Source organism: Notamacropus eugenii, chromosome 2 (assembly GCF_028372415.1).
Source record: "Notamacropus eugenii isolate mMacEug1 chromosome 2, mMacEug1.pri_v2, whole genome shotgun sequence".
Classification (NCBI taxonomy): Eukaryota; Metazoa; Chordata; class Mammalia; order Diprotodontia; family Macropodidae; genus Notamacropus; species Notamacropus eugenii.
This window is the reverse complement of record NC_092873.1, coordinates 461674957-461690420: the sequence shown is the minus strand read 5'-3', so window position 1 is coordinate 461690420 and position 15464 is coordinate 461674957.

Genomic DNA, 15464 nt, shown 5'->3' with positions numbered 1-15464 from the left:
GCCAGGCATTGTGCTAAGCAGTTAATAATTATTGGGGCAGGTAGGTGGTTCAGTGGATAGAGCACCAGTGCAGGAGTCAGGAGGACCTGAGTTCAAATTTCACCTCAGACACTTGACACTCACTAGCTGTGTGACCTTGGGCAAGTCACTTAACCCCAATTGCCTCATCTTGGGTCATCTCCAGTCATCCTGATGAATATCTGGTCACTGGATTCAGATGGCTCTGGAGGAGAAGTGAGGCTGGTGACCTGCACAGCCCTCCCTCACTCAAAACAAAGTCAAGTGCAAGTCATGTCATTATTTCTCTGATGGCATGGTCTTCTTTGGCAATGAAGGATGAACATACCTAATAGTTATTATTTCATTATGTCCTTACAATGACCCTGTGAGAGAGGGCTACACTCAGGTTAGAGGTTGGTTCTGTTGGTAGGTATTTAAATTTTAGTTGGTGTCATAAGTGTGATTGGACTAGAACTTGACTATTGGACTATTGTAACAGTGGGAACTGACTAGGGGCCACCCAAGATTTGTTTCTCTGGAGTTCAACCCCACCCTGCCTCATCCGGTCAGTCCTCTGCCCTTGTCCCTGCTCCCATGCTCCAAGTTCCCACTTTGGTCAAATTTGCCATTCTTTGTGAGGAAATCTCTAGGGCCCCTCTGGTGACCCAATTCATTTCAGATCATTTTGGTAAGGATGTCCCTTCTTAAACTGCACACCTCTTTTAATTGGCCTGTGCATGGCTTTTTGTTTTAACTGCACATCTCCACAAAATTGTAACTTTGTGCCTCTTGTCCTTTTCTGTCTCTGTTGTTTTTTGAACTGCATGCCTCCACATCCAGAGAAAGAACTTTGGAGTCTCAATGTAGATGGTAGCATACTATTTACTTTCCTTTTCTTTTGCTGTTTTATGTTTTTCTTTCTTGTGGGTCCTCTCATTAGTTCTAATTCTTCTTTACATCATGACCAATGTGAATGTGTTCAATATGAATGTATAAGTAGAGTTTATATCAGGTTGTATGCTGTCTTGGGGAAGGGGGAGGAGAGAGAGGGAGAGAAAATTTAAAACTCAAAATCTTATGGAAGTGAATGTTGAAAACTAAAAATAAATAATTATAAAAAATTTTAAAAACTAGTCATGAAGAAAAAAAATGAATGCCTCTGTAAAATTAAAATGTCATGCCTTTGTAACCATGTGCCTCTGTATAGACCATAGCTGTGTACTTTGTTAAAACTATCTGTCTGTTTGTATCTCTCTTGTCATTTTGTCTATGTGTCTTTGTAATATGTAAAATGTCTGTGTTATGTTTGTATTGTGAGCTAGATTCTTTTACCTTGAAAGATTTAAATTAAAATGCAGCCAATCAGAATAACTTCTAAGGGCTGTAGCTAGAGAGTTTAGAACACTAGGAAAGATTAATGAACTTTAATAGTTGAAACAATTGTCCCACTAAGCAAGACTAACTCCCACTTTAGGCTTTCTGAGGGAGATTAGGTTATAAGAAAAAAAAGGAAAAAATCTGCAAGACATTTCAGCTTTGGCTATTTTGGAATCACAGAAATAAAGTCAGATAATCAAGGTTTGTGGGACTACTAAAAACATCTTAGCAAATTAAGGACTTTGAAGATTTATCATTTGTAGATTGCAGGGGAGAACTCCTGGGACCTTGTGACTCACTCCCTTCTAAAATATCTTAATAGGTTTTGGAGTACCATTCTGTAGAATTTGTTTTAAGAAAAAACAAGGATCAGATTTTATTAAAAGTTTTAAAAATAAATGGCAAAATTAATAGCTTCATTGTTCTAAGGCATTGAAAGAAGGCAGCTAGTTTTGAAAAAAGAAAAAATAGGGAAATTGTTTGCACCTTATAACATCTCTTGTTAACCCTTCTTTGACATTTCTAACCATGAAAAGAGAAAAGATTGTTTAAATGTAAGATCTCTTGTAACTCCCCAAGAACAAAGACCCTCTCCACCTCCCTTTTAAACCCACTTATCTCAGACCAAACTGTCAAATATTGGTGTTTTAAAAAATTCTGGGAAAATATAGGGAAACAAATTACATTCCAGTTCCAGAAATTTATTAGCTGTGTAATCTTAGAGAAGTTATCTTTGTTTGCCCCAGTTTCCTGATCTGTAAAGAGAAAAATAATAATGGTACCCATCTCCCAGGACTTTTGTGAAGATCAAAATAATATAATGATTGTAAAGTGCTTAACATAGGGACTGCCAAATGCTAAGTACTACATCATTATTTTTTCTTTAATTGAATATAATTGTCCCATACCTGATAATTCTAAAGTAGTTGCAAATGCCAAAGGTAATAAGATTAATGATCTTTATATGTGATAATTTGGAAATGCAATTAATGTCATCTGAAGTTTTGTTTCATGTTTTAAATACATAATATTGTTTGTGTTATTATTGTATTTTCAAATTCTCTCACATTGTGAAATCTGAGAGACTATTGTAACAGAAATTCTGTTAGACAAAACAACTTTTTAATCTTGATGCTGTTACACATAAATTGGACTTTTAAAAGGATCTGATAAAATAGATATTTGAAAACTGTTAAATATTTAGTGAGGTATATTTTGTTATAAAGCAGATAACAATAAATTTACTATAGTAGTGAATTTTCATGTGAAATTCTTGGCTATTATGAAAGAGTATATGGTGGTTTAAAGATGTAACTTCAATATATTAATGATGAATCAAGTATAAGGTATTTGTTGTATATATGAAGTCCCAGAATCTGGGTAGTTTTAATTTATAAGTAAGGGACTAATTAAATCCTAATTATTAGGGAAAACATCAGGAAAGATATTTAAACCCTAAGGTGTGGTTAGTGAAATCTTTCTATTTAAGGTGAAAATTCCTGGGACTGAAATTTACTGTCATTTTGAGCTTTGATTACCAGGACAGTTGTATGAATTGTCATGAGGCCAATAGGAGAAAATGGAGCATGCTGCAAACTGGGAACTGCTAAAGAGATGGATGTCTGTGCCTGGGAAAAGTTTTGGGGATGACTGGTGTGGCTTTGGTAAGATTCTCTTGACTCTATTTCCCCATTGTGCTATTTCCTTTCTGAAAAGGAATTTCCCCACATGGTTAATCCTATGGTTATATGATTGACTATCAGATATGACTCATGCCTTGAATCAAACAGAGCTAAGGAAGTTTTTCCCTCTATTATGATATATGACATTAACTATGTCTTTTTCCTTTTGTAGCAAATACCTACAATCAAGAAGTTTTGCAAGTACAATACTAAATCTATTAAATAATAGATTGATACTGGAACATCTTTGAATTACTATAATGGGATGCAAGTGTGAACATCTTATAATTTTAATCTATATTTGTGGTCAAAATATACTATAGGGATGATATTCTCCTAAGGGGGAAATGATCAAATAAAGTAACAAGACTAAGATGGAATGTGAAAGTTTTTTAATTAAATAAAATAGTAAATTTTGAGAAAAGCAACAGGATTGGACTTTTTTCCCCCAAGAACTACATACAGATGTATATGATTGGCTTCCAAAATTTATCTCTCATGGAAATCCAAGCCTTTAGCATGTTTTGGTAATAAGCTCTCAAAATTGGATTTCACACATAAATCGTATGGATAATGGTAAAGAAAGTGAAATTGTTTTTCCATTACTAAAGTGTTTATCTGATCATTTTAAAAGGCAGAAGAATTCATTTTGCAGTTGGATCCTCATAAATTTTGAAAAGATTCTTATATCAGGTATAAGATTTAGGTAAGGATAGAACCAGCATATGATATATAAACTGAAATTCTCTCAAGTGTCAAAATTGGAGAACGAAATTTAAGTGATTATACTAAGTTATATTAAGTAAGAATTATTCAGGAATCTCTAGATTTGGAACCAGGGAAGCAGAACCCTTTCTAGAGCTGTCTGACAATAAGCATATTGTCCGAGAAAAGATGTCTAGGGACTAGATAACTCCATGAGATTTCTGGAACTCAAAATGTGCTGGTTAAATGGACATGAGAATGGGTCATATTAGAACATAAGCAGACTTGATTTTAGCCATGTTTAAGTTTTCTTGGTTACTTTGGTGATATGAAAATCTCCCTTCTCAAAACTAGTCCACTGTGATCCCTCTAAGTAGTTTGATCCATACTTGACAATGTAATTATTCAATTAGGGGAATTGTAAGAAAAACTTTATTGCATTGTTTGAACTTAGTTCTGCATAGCTGAGAAACTAGACCATCTCCATGTGCTATTTAGAGACTTTTAACCAGGGAGCATGTTATGCTAAACAGAAACTCAGATCCAAAGATGGATGCAAGAAGTTTTCTCACAAGTGTACATCTCAAGCAACCCATATGTCTTATCTGAAAACTGGCAATCAATCATGATTTCTAAGATTCCCTACCAGGTCTTTCTGACTACTCCCCCAGCTGCCAAACTTGTGTGGACTCCTGGATCATCTGAAGAAAACTTCTGCTCCTGAGTAAATGGCAGAATCCTCCAAGATCCTCAAAGTTCATCTTTTATGGACCTAGAAGCAGCCAACATCCAGATGAGACAGCTCCCCCAACATTCCAGATGAGGGCTGAGTATACTGTCCTAATTTTTTCTCTCTTTTTTTTGGTTTATGTGCTCAACTACTAAGTCCCTGAATCAAGTATGTGTTGCCATTTTCTCCCTCTATATTCTTGACCCGCCTCTCTTTTCTGCTTGCAAACAAACAGTGGCTAGCATTGATACCTGCTTCCCCAAAAGATCCCTTCAAGGAACTGACCTCCTAGGATAAAAATGCTTGTCCTGGCTTATACCTGCCTCTCCTTTATTAGTCAGAAGGTGAGGTTCATTGAAACCCCCTCCCTTTGACTAGAAGGTGAAAATGTCAAGATATTAGGAGACACCCTGTTTTCTAGAGCTAAGGTCCAGCAGGCAAGCTGTGTCCTGAGCTTGGTGTAACAACAATCCTTTGCACTCACCCTCTGGAGGATATCTCACCCGCTGGCAAAATCACATTATTGTATTGCTTTGACTAGCACCAGGTGTTCTCTGAGCTCAGACAAGCACTGGACAAGCTTGAACAAGTACCCACCTTCTGGTCATGAAGCCCTGCTATGAATCAAATTTATCTCATTATTGCTGTTACCCCTCATTGTCAGGGTTACAGCTCACTGCATAGCCATTAGTATAAGTACTGAGATCTCCCCACACTGCCTCAGGTCCCCCACTAAGGGCAGGGCCCAGCACATGTGTCTTTGTTTGCAAGCTGTTTTCCTCACTTTGAAATTAAACTTCTGTTTGATCCCTGACTCTCCTGTGTGTAGCCTGCTTTGTTTGGCTCCAATCATCCACAAATTAGAGGTCCATTCTAAGTTGACAAATACTTATATGCTGCAGCAAAAGATATCTCATAATTATTATATTCATAAAGGTTTTCTGTATTATTAATTTTTTGATGTTCAGTATGCTTTCTCTATTTCTTTTCTTTTTGCCTCCCTTCTCCTTCCTCTCTTCCTCCTTTCCTTTCTTCTTAAATCCCTTCTTTCCTCCCTCCCCTCCCTCCTTTTCTCCATCCTTTCTTCCCTCCATCTTTTCTTCTTTTCTCCCCTTCCTCCCTCTCTCCTTTCTTTCTCCTTTCCTTCCTTTCTTTCTCCTTCCCTCCTTCCTTCCTTCTTCCCCTCCTCCTTACTTGCTCCTTCTCTCTCTCTTCCTTCATTCTTCTTTCCTTTCTCCCTTTCTTTCTTCATCCCTCTTTCTTACACAGAAATTTTCCTTTATTAAAAAAGAGGTTGTGATCTGAACTGAATGTACATGCTGAAATATAAAATAAAGATGGAGAAGGAAAGATGATTAGATGGGGAAATTTCACCATTCTGCCTAAGACTGGCCCCGTATTTTATCTTAAGTATCTAAGGTCCAAATCCAGGGGCTGAGGTTTAAAATTCAGTCTAGAAGAAATCCTTAAAGGAATTTGAAGAGCCTTCGACATAAAGGTTAGTGCTCTCTCTCCTTCCCTCTGCCTCAGCACTAACTCAGCATTAACATGGTTTAACATGGGCATATCTACACCTATACTGGTTATATCCTCTGTGATTCAAAATAGCACTGGCACCTCACCATTTATAGTAACAGCAACAACATATTCTTTTAGCTCTTTAACGGTGACAAAATGCTTTTCACACAACAAGCTTGTGAGATAGGTGATGTAAGTATTATTATCCTCATTGTACATTTTAATATCTAGTCGTACTGGTTTGCCTGTAGACAAGAGCTGCTTTATGCAAATGATTGTTTTTCAAATGTAAATTTTTAATGGAAAATAGGCTGATTGACAGGAAACAAGATAATAGATGAAAGGCTTGAAGAGCCAGCTGTGTGTTCTTTGAATGGAGAGAGGGAGTGGTAGAGAGTGAAAGAGACATCTGATACAAAAAAAAAGGAAGGGAAACCTAGAATTGTGTGTGTATGTGTGTGTGTGTGTGTGTGTGTGTGTGTGTGTGTGTGTGTGTGTGTGTGTGTGTGGTATTGGGTGGGATGGGAAGGAGGTTTGGAACAGGAGAAAGAAGAGATTTGGCACAAACCAGACAAGTTGGGATAGGAACCTGAGAGTCTTGATTTGGGAAAGCTGGAGGGGGGGAGCGGGGGGAAACAGGCGGAAAAATCTATTACAAGAGATGCCAGATATGGAGGATAGAAGCAAACAACCAGTTTGAGCCATCTGAAAGCTTTGAGGAGAGGAGTTTCAACTCAAATTCAGCATTTGCTCCTGGAGCTCAGCCTCACAAGTCCCTGCCTATATCAAAGGGCGGAAATATAAAGTCTAGTTGTCCTTAGAGCTAGGAAGAGAAATCAAGTTTCTGTGTTCTGGACTCCAAGCACACTGTATTTGCCGTATCAGTTACTATTTTGAAATTCTTCACACTTAAGGAAATGTGGTATATGAAAAATCCAAACGACATAATTTCTGGGTAGTTAACAATCATTTTATTAATAATGCCTAGCAAATAATTAACAAAAGGATGAGCATTTGGTTTTTTTGTAAACCAAAGACAAATCATGGAGGCCTCTCAATGCTTATATACCCTTGGAAGAATGGGCGTTCCCAACAGGCAGAAATCAACTCTAATTAGTTAATAATTAATGAAAGAATATTATAATGAGAGGTAAGCTTATCCTAATGAGGGGCTGGGAAAGTGGCTTTGATTTTATCACTCTTGGACCAAACCCAGACCACCCCTGACCTGGGCAATCTAGTCTAATGGATCCTACCTCCACCCAGTCAATGAACAATGGATGATGGTGGGGTAAGAATTCCATCAGATAAGATTGTCTAGGTGGAGTAAATTTTGGGGCAAGGTCAGAAATGTCCTTGAGAGACTGGAGTTTGAATGAGAAAACAGAAAAGGAAAAAAAACCCTGAATTCCCTGCCCCACCTCCATATTAATTGGTTATTAATGTAAAAGAGCAATAATCATTTCTTTTAGAATGTACTCTAAATACCTGCCTGATCCTGGGTTATTCTGAGGCTCAATGAGAAGGAGGGCCTGATGGTGGTTCCAAAGTCACAGTCCAACAACGAAAATCCCCCTTTAACTCTTCTCTCATCAAAAATAATTGACAGTTACATATCCTTTTAAAGTTGGCAAAATATTTTACATCCTGTGTCTCATTTGAGGCTCACAAGAACTCTGGGAAGCAAATGCTACAAATATTATAATTCCCATTTTACAAGTAAGGAAATTGAGGACTGAGGTTAAATGACTTGCCCAGGCTTACACAGTCAGTACTTACTGAGTCAGGATTCAACCTCAGATGAGTACTCTATCCATTGTCTCACCTACTAAGGTCATTTAGATGATGGAATATTGGTGCTAAATCTAGTTTGAGCTATTTATATACGGAGAGTGCCTTCTTTCCCATACTTTGCATTTTTAAAACTCTGTTATCCAGTCTTTTGAATAATCTCATGTGGATATATATTTAAGGCAAAAGAAAAAAGAGACAGTCTATACATGAAGATTTCCAATATGCAATTATTAAATAATGTGGTATATTGAGCCCCGGAGTTGAAGTCAGAAAGACTCTGGTACAGAGACCCTACTTGTGAGACTCTGGGCAGGTCTCAGTTTTATCATCTATAAAATGAGGGGGCTGGATCTACCGATGATCTCTAAAGTCCTCTGTATGTCCCACCCAGTTGGGCTGTTTGGAACTTCTCCATCATGTCCCCAGGAACCTCATCATCCTAAAAGATCAAATCAGCCTTGGTCCCCTTTTCAGCTTCCTTTTTCAGTTTTTATGACCTCTTTGGATTGTAAGCTCCTTAAGTGTGGGTTTTATCTTTCTCCTTCATATTTGTATCTTCAGCACTTACCACAGTGCCTAGCACAAAATAGGTGTTTAATAAATGTTTATTGCCTGACTAATCCACTAGCTCTAAATCTCATGACACTTTTAAATCTGGTGTTCTTATAACTCTTGAAATGGCCATTTTTTAGAGTAACATCCTTAATTCCAATCCATGGAATACCCTCAGACTTTTCTAAAGAAGCTGAGAAGGCAATATACTTATTTTTCTATTATACAAGTTTGATTACTTAAAAGCAATCTCAGTCCCATCTAAGTGGGATAATTGAAACTCTACTATGCATTAATACCTTTCACTCCATTTTATCAAGAGTTGGTTGAATTATCTTTGAAAATCTCAGTTCCTTCATGCTTTTTAAAGTCTGAAGGAGGATTTTAATCAGAAATGGGCTATGCTTAGTTCCTACAAGGAAATCTCATTGTCTTCCTTGAAAGAAAAATGTCCCAGAAACACAAAGGTAAATCAAAAGACTAGGAATATACTGTGCTCTTCCCTTCCTCAGGATGAATTTTTCCACATTCTGCATACACACACATGCACACATACACACACACACACACACACACACACACACACACACACACACACACACACCATTTTAGTGTAGGCCCTAATCACCTTGTTCCTGGATTATTGCCAAACCCTTCTGGTTAGTCTCTCTGCAACAAGTCTTTCCCTATCCCAGTTCATCCTCCACTTAGTTATCTAAGAGATTGTAAATTGTAAGTCTGAACATGTATCTGGGGGGGGAGGGGGGCGGAGCCAAGATGGCAGAGTAGAAAGATGCACATACACATAGCTCCAAACCCACAACCCATAGAACGGCTACAGGGAAATAACTCACGGCGAATTCTGCACCCAGAGGCCATGGAACATTGGAGTGAGGGAGATTTCTGTTCTGGAGAGACCTGCAAACATCTTGCAGGGGGTCCTTCGTGCTGCGGACTGGGCGCTGGGACTGGGAGCTGAGTGCAGCCTGGCCGTGGCCACGGCACCGAGAGGAAAAGATCCGAGCGGGCTTCAGGGACAGGATCTCCAGCGGCCACGCGGGTCCCTCCACCCACAGAGGGACCTGCAAACCTCTCGCAAAAGGTCCATCGAGCTGCAGACGCAGAGCCTAGCCCAGACCTGCCGAGGCCCGTGGCCGCGGCACCGAGAGAAACAGATCCGAGCAGGCTTCAGGGATGGGATCTCCAGCGGCCGCACAAGTCCCTCCACCCACAGGTGACGGGTGTCGGTGAGAGAGTCTCTTTGGCGGGTCGAGAGGGGAGTGGGGTGCCCCCATAACTCAGGCCCCCCCGGGAGGTAGAAGCTGAGAGGCGGCTGCAGACCAGGGCTCCCCAACCAGGCAGGAGCCTGGATCCATTGTTGAAGGTCTGTGCATAAACTCCCTGAGGGAACTGAGCCTGAGAGGCAGCCCTGCCCCAACCTGAACATCTGAACTTAATCTCACACTGAATAGCAGCCCTGCCGCCACCCAAAGCCCTGAGGCTGGAAGCAGCATTTGAATCTCAGACCCCAAACGCTGGCTGGGAGGATCAGGAGGCGAGGTGGGTGTGAGGAAAATATTCAGAGGTCAAGTCACTGGCTGGGAAATGCCCAGAAAAGGGAAAAGAAATGAGACTATAGAAGGTTACTTTCTTAGTGAACAGGCATTTCCTCCCTTCCTTTCTGATGAGGAAGAACAATGCTTACCATCAGGCAAAGACATAGAAATCAAGCTTCTGTGTCCCAGCCCACCCAATGGGCTCAGGCCATGGAAGAGCTCAAAAAGAATTTTGAAAATCAAGTTAGAGAGGTAGAGGAAAAGCTGGGAAGAGAAATGAGAGTCATGAAGTCAAAGCATGAACAGCAGATCAGCTCCCTGCTAAAGGAGACCCAAAAAAATGTTGAAGAAAATAACACCTTGAAAACTAGCCTAACTCAATTGGCAAAAGAGGTTCAAAAAGCCAATGAGGAGAAGAATGCTTTCAAAAGCAGAATTAGCCAAATGGAAAAGGAGATTCAAAAGCTCACTGAAGAAAATAGTTCTTTAAAAATTAGAATGGAACACATGGAGGCTAAGGACTTTATGAAAAAGCAAGAAATCACAGAACAAAGCAAGAAGAATGGAAAAATGGAAGATAATGTGAAATATCTCATTGGAAAAACAACTGACCTGGAAAATAGATCCAGGAGAGACAATTTAAAAATTATGGGACTACCTGAAAGCCATGATCAAAAGAAGAGCCTAGACATCATCTTTCATGAAATTATCAAGGAAAACTGCCCTGAGATTCTAGAACCAGAGGGCAAAGTAAATATTCAAGGAATCCACAGAACACCGCCTGAAAGAGATCCAAAAAGAGAAACTCCTAGGAACATTGTGGCCAAATTCCAGAGTTCCCAGGTCAAGGAGAAAATATTGCAAGCAGCTAGAAAGAAACAATGAACATGTATCAGTTTCATTCAATAAAATGAAGTGATACCATAAGCAAAGTAGAAGAGGATGGAATAGTTTACCTGTCAAATCTATGGCTAAGGAAAGAATTTAGGACCAAACAACATATAGAGAGCAAAATATACAAAATATAAATAAATATTAATATAATAAATAATTAATATATTAATAATATGTAATTATAATATAATTGTATTGATAATTAATAAATATAAATATACAAAATATAAAATGAATCATTTTGATTATATAAAATTTGAAAGTTTTGCACAAAAACCAATGCAACCAAAATTAGAAAGAAAGCAGAAAACTGGAGGTGGGGAGGTGGGGGGAGAGGAATTACACAGCAAATATCTCTAATCAAGGCTTCATCTCTCAAATATATAGAAAACTGAATCTGATTTATAAGAATACAAGTCACTTCACAATTGATAAATGGTCAAAGGACATGAACAGGCAGGTCTTCAGACAAAGAAATGAAAGGTATCTATAGTCACATGGTCTTTTCTTTCCTACTTTGCTTCTTACTCGGAACTCACTGTTTGACAAAAATTTGCTGGGAAAACTGGATAACAGTGTGGCGGAAACTAGGCATAGACCAATGCCTGACACCATACACAAGAATAAAGTCCAAATGGGTACATGACCTAGGCATAAAGATTGATACTATAAACAAATTAGTGGAGCAAGGAGTAGTGCATTTATCAGATTTATGGAGAAAGGAAGAATTTTTTAAAATTTAATTTAATTTATTTTTTTTAATGTTCTACAATCAATACCATAAAATTTAGAATTTAACCCTCTCACACCTACCCCCCACTATCCCCTCCCTCCCCAAGACAGCATACAATTCTATATAGGATCTACATGTACTTTCCTGTTGAATACATTTTCACTATAGTCATGCTATGTAGACAAACTAAAATAAATGGAAGAAATCATACAACAAATCAAAACATAATACACATACACACACACACACACAAAATGATCTGCTACATTCTGCAAATGAATTCCATAGTTTTTTCTCTGAGTGTGGAAGGCATTTTGCCTTAGAAAAGCATTGGGATTTTTTTTTTAAGTTCTTGTGTTATTACGAAGTTCCAAGTCTACCAGAAAAAACTCTCACACACTGTGGTCGTTGCTGTGCACAAAGTTCTTCTGGTTCTGCTCCTTTCACTCAGCATCAGATCATATAAGTCCTTCCAGGCCTCTCTGAAGTCTTCTTGTTCATCATTTCTTATGGCACAATAGTACTCCATTACATTCATATACCACAACTTATTCAGCCATTCCCCAATTGATGGGCATCCCCTTGACTTCCAGTTTTTGGCAACTACAAAGAGTGCTGCTATAAATGTTTTTGTACATGTGGGACCCTTTCCCATTTTTATGATCCCTTGGGGATACAGTTCTAATAGCAATATTGCTGGGTCAAAGTGTATGCACATTTTTGTAGCCCTTTGGGCATAGTTCCAAATTGCTCTCCAGAATGATTGGATGAGCTCACAGCTCCACCTACAATGAATTAGTGTTCCAACTCTCCCACATCCTTTCCAACATTTATCATTTTCTTGTTCTGTCATATTAACCAGTCTTATAGGTGTGATGTGTTACCTCAGAGTTGTTTTGATTTGCATCTCTCTAATCAAAAGTGATTTAGAGCATTTTTTCATATGGTTATAGATATCTTTAATTTCTTCCTCTGAAAATTGCCTGTTCATATCCTTTGACCATTTATCAACTGGGGAATGACTTGTAGAGTTATACATTTGAGTCAGTTCTCTATATATTCTAGAAATGAGGCCTTTATCCCTGAGATTAGCTGTAAAAATTCTTTCCCAATTTACTACATCCCTCCAAATTTTGGTTGCATTGGGTTTGGTTGTGCAAAAACTTTTCAGTTTAATGTAATAAAAATTATCGATCTTGAATTTCATAATGCTTTCTGTCTCTTCTTTAGTAAAAAAAATTCTTTCCTTCTCCATAAATCTGATAAATACATGATTCCTTGCTCCTCCAGTTTGTCCATGGTATCAATCTTTATACCTAGATCATATATCCATTTGGACTTTATTTTTGTGTACGGTGTCAGGCATGGCTCTATGCCTAGTTTCCGCCACACTGTTATCCAGTTTTCCCAGCAATTTTTGTTAAACAGTGAGTTCTTATCCCAGAAGCTGGGGTCTTTGGGTTTATCAAAGAGGAGGTTGCTATATTACTTGCCTACTGTGTCTTGAGTGCCAAATATATTCCACTTGTCTACCCTTCTGTTTCTTAGCCAATACCAAATGGTTTTGATAATTGCTGCTTTATAGGACAATTTGAGGTCTGGTAGAGCTAGGCCACCTTCCCTAGCATTTCTTTTTATTAGTCCCTTTGATATTCTGGACCTTTTGTTCTTCCAGATGAATTTTGATATTATTTTATCCAGCTCTAGAAAATAATGATCTGATAGTTTAATTGGTATGGCACTAAGTAAGTAAATTAATTTAGGCAGAATTGTCATTTTTATTATATTAGCTTTATATTATATCATGCTCTACCCATGAGCAACTGATGTTTTTCCACTTACTTAGATCTGACTTTATTTGTGCGAAAAGTGTCATGTAATTGTCCTCATATAGTCCTTGGGTTTGTTTTGGCAGGTAAACTCCCAAGTATTTTATAGTATCTACCCTAGCTTTAAATGGGATTTCTCTTTCTATCTCTTGTTGTTGGACTTTGTTGCTAATATATAGGAAAGGAGATTTGTGTGGGTTTATTTTGTAACCCGCAACTTTGCCAAAGTTGTTTATTATTTCAAGTAGTTTTTTACTTGAGTCTCTGGGATACTCTAAGTATATCATCATATTATCTGCAAAGAGTGATAACTTAGTTTCTTCTTTGCCTATTCTTATTCCTTCAATTTCTTTATCTTGTCTAATTGCTACAGCTAACATTTCTAGTACCATATTGAATAATAGTGGTGATAATGGACATCCTTGTTTCACCCCTGATCTTATTGGAAATGCATCTAGCTTATCCCCATTGCATATAATGCTTACTGAAGGTTTTGGGTAAATACTGCTTATTATTTTATGGAAAGTTCCCTTTATTCCTACGTTCTCCATTGTTTTTAATAGGAATGGGTGTTGTATTTTGTCAAAAGCTTTTTCTGCATCTATTGAGATAATCATGTGGTTTTTGTTAGTTTTGTTGTTGATATGATTGATCATGCTAATAGTTTTACTAATATTGAACCAGCCGTGCATTCCTGGTATGAATCCTACCTGATCATAATGTATTATTCTCGTGATGAGATGCTGTGTTGGTTTTGCTAAAATCTTATTTAAAATTTTTGCATCTATATTCATTAGGGAAATTGGTCTATAATTTTCTTTCTCTGTTTTGTCTCTTCCTGGTTTAGGTATCAAAACCATATTTGTATCATAGAAAAAATTTGGGAGCACTCCTTCTTCCCCAATTTTCAAAAATAATATATATAGTATTGGAATTAACTGTTCTTTAAATGTTTGATAGAATTCACTTGTGAATCCATCTGGCCCCGGAGATTTTTTCCTAGGGAGTTCATTGATAGTTTGTTCAATTTCTTTTTCTGAGATGGGGTTGTTTAAGTATTCAACTTCCTCTTCTGTTAATCTGGGCAAAGGGAAGAATTTTTGACTAAATAAGAGATAGAAAACATTATGAAGTGCAAAATGGATAATTTTGATTACATTAAACTGAAAAGTTTTTGCACAAACAAATCCAACGCAACTAAGACTAGGAGCAAAGCAGAAAACTGAGAAAGAATTTTTGCAACTAGTGTTTGTGATAAAGGCCTCATTTCTAAAATATATAGAGAACTGAGTCAAATTTACAAGAATACAAGTCATTCCCCAATTGATAAATGGTCAAAGGATATGAGCAGGCAGTTTTCAGAGGAAATACACTAAATCACCATTGATTAGAGAGATGCAAATCAAAACAACTCTGAGATAACACATCACACTTATAAGATTGGCTAATGTGACAAAACAGGAAGATGATAAATGTTGAGAAGATGTGGCAGAGTTGGAACACTAATTCATTGTTGGTGGAGCTGTGAGCTGATTCAGTCATTCTGGAGAGCAATTTGGAACTATGCCCTAAGAGCTACAAAAAGTGCATACCCTTTGACTCAGCAATCCAGCTTCTAGGACTGTATCCCCAAGAGATCATAAAAATGGGAAAGGGTCCCACATGTACAAAATTGTTTATAGCAGCTCTCTCTGTGGTGGCCAAAAACTGGAAATCAAGGGTATGCCCATCAATTGGAGAATGGTTGAATAAATTGTGGTATATGAATGTAATGGAATACTATTATGCTATAAGAAATGATGAACAGGAAGACTTCAGAGAGGCCTGGAAAGACTTATATGAACTGATGCTGAGTGAAAGGAGTAGAACCAGGAGAACTTTGTACACAGCAACAACCACAGTGTGTGAGGACTTTTTCTGGTACACTTAGTACTTCATTGCAATTCAAGGACTTAAAAAATTCCCAATTCTCTTAAGGTAAAATGCCTTCTACATCCAGAGAAAGAACTATGGAATTCGATCACAGAATGAAGCAGATCATTTTCTTTTGTATTATGTTTTGGTTTGTTTTATGATTTCTCCCATTAATTTTAA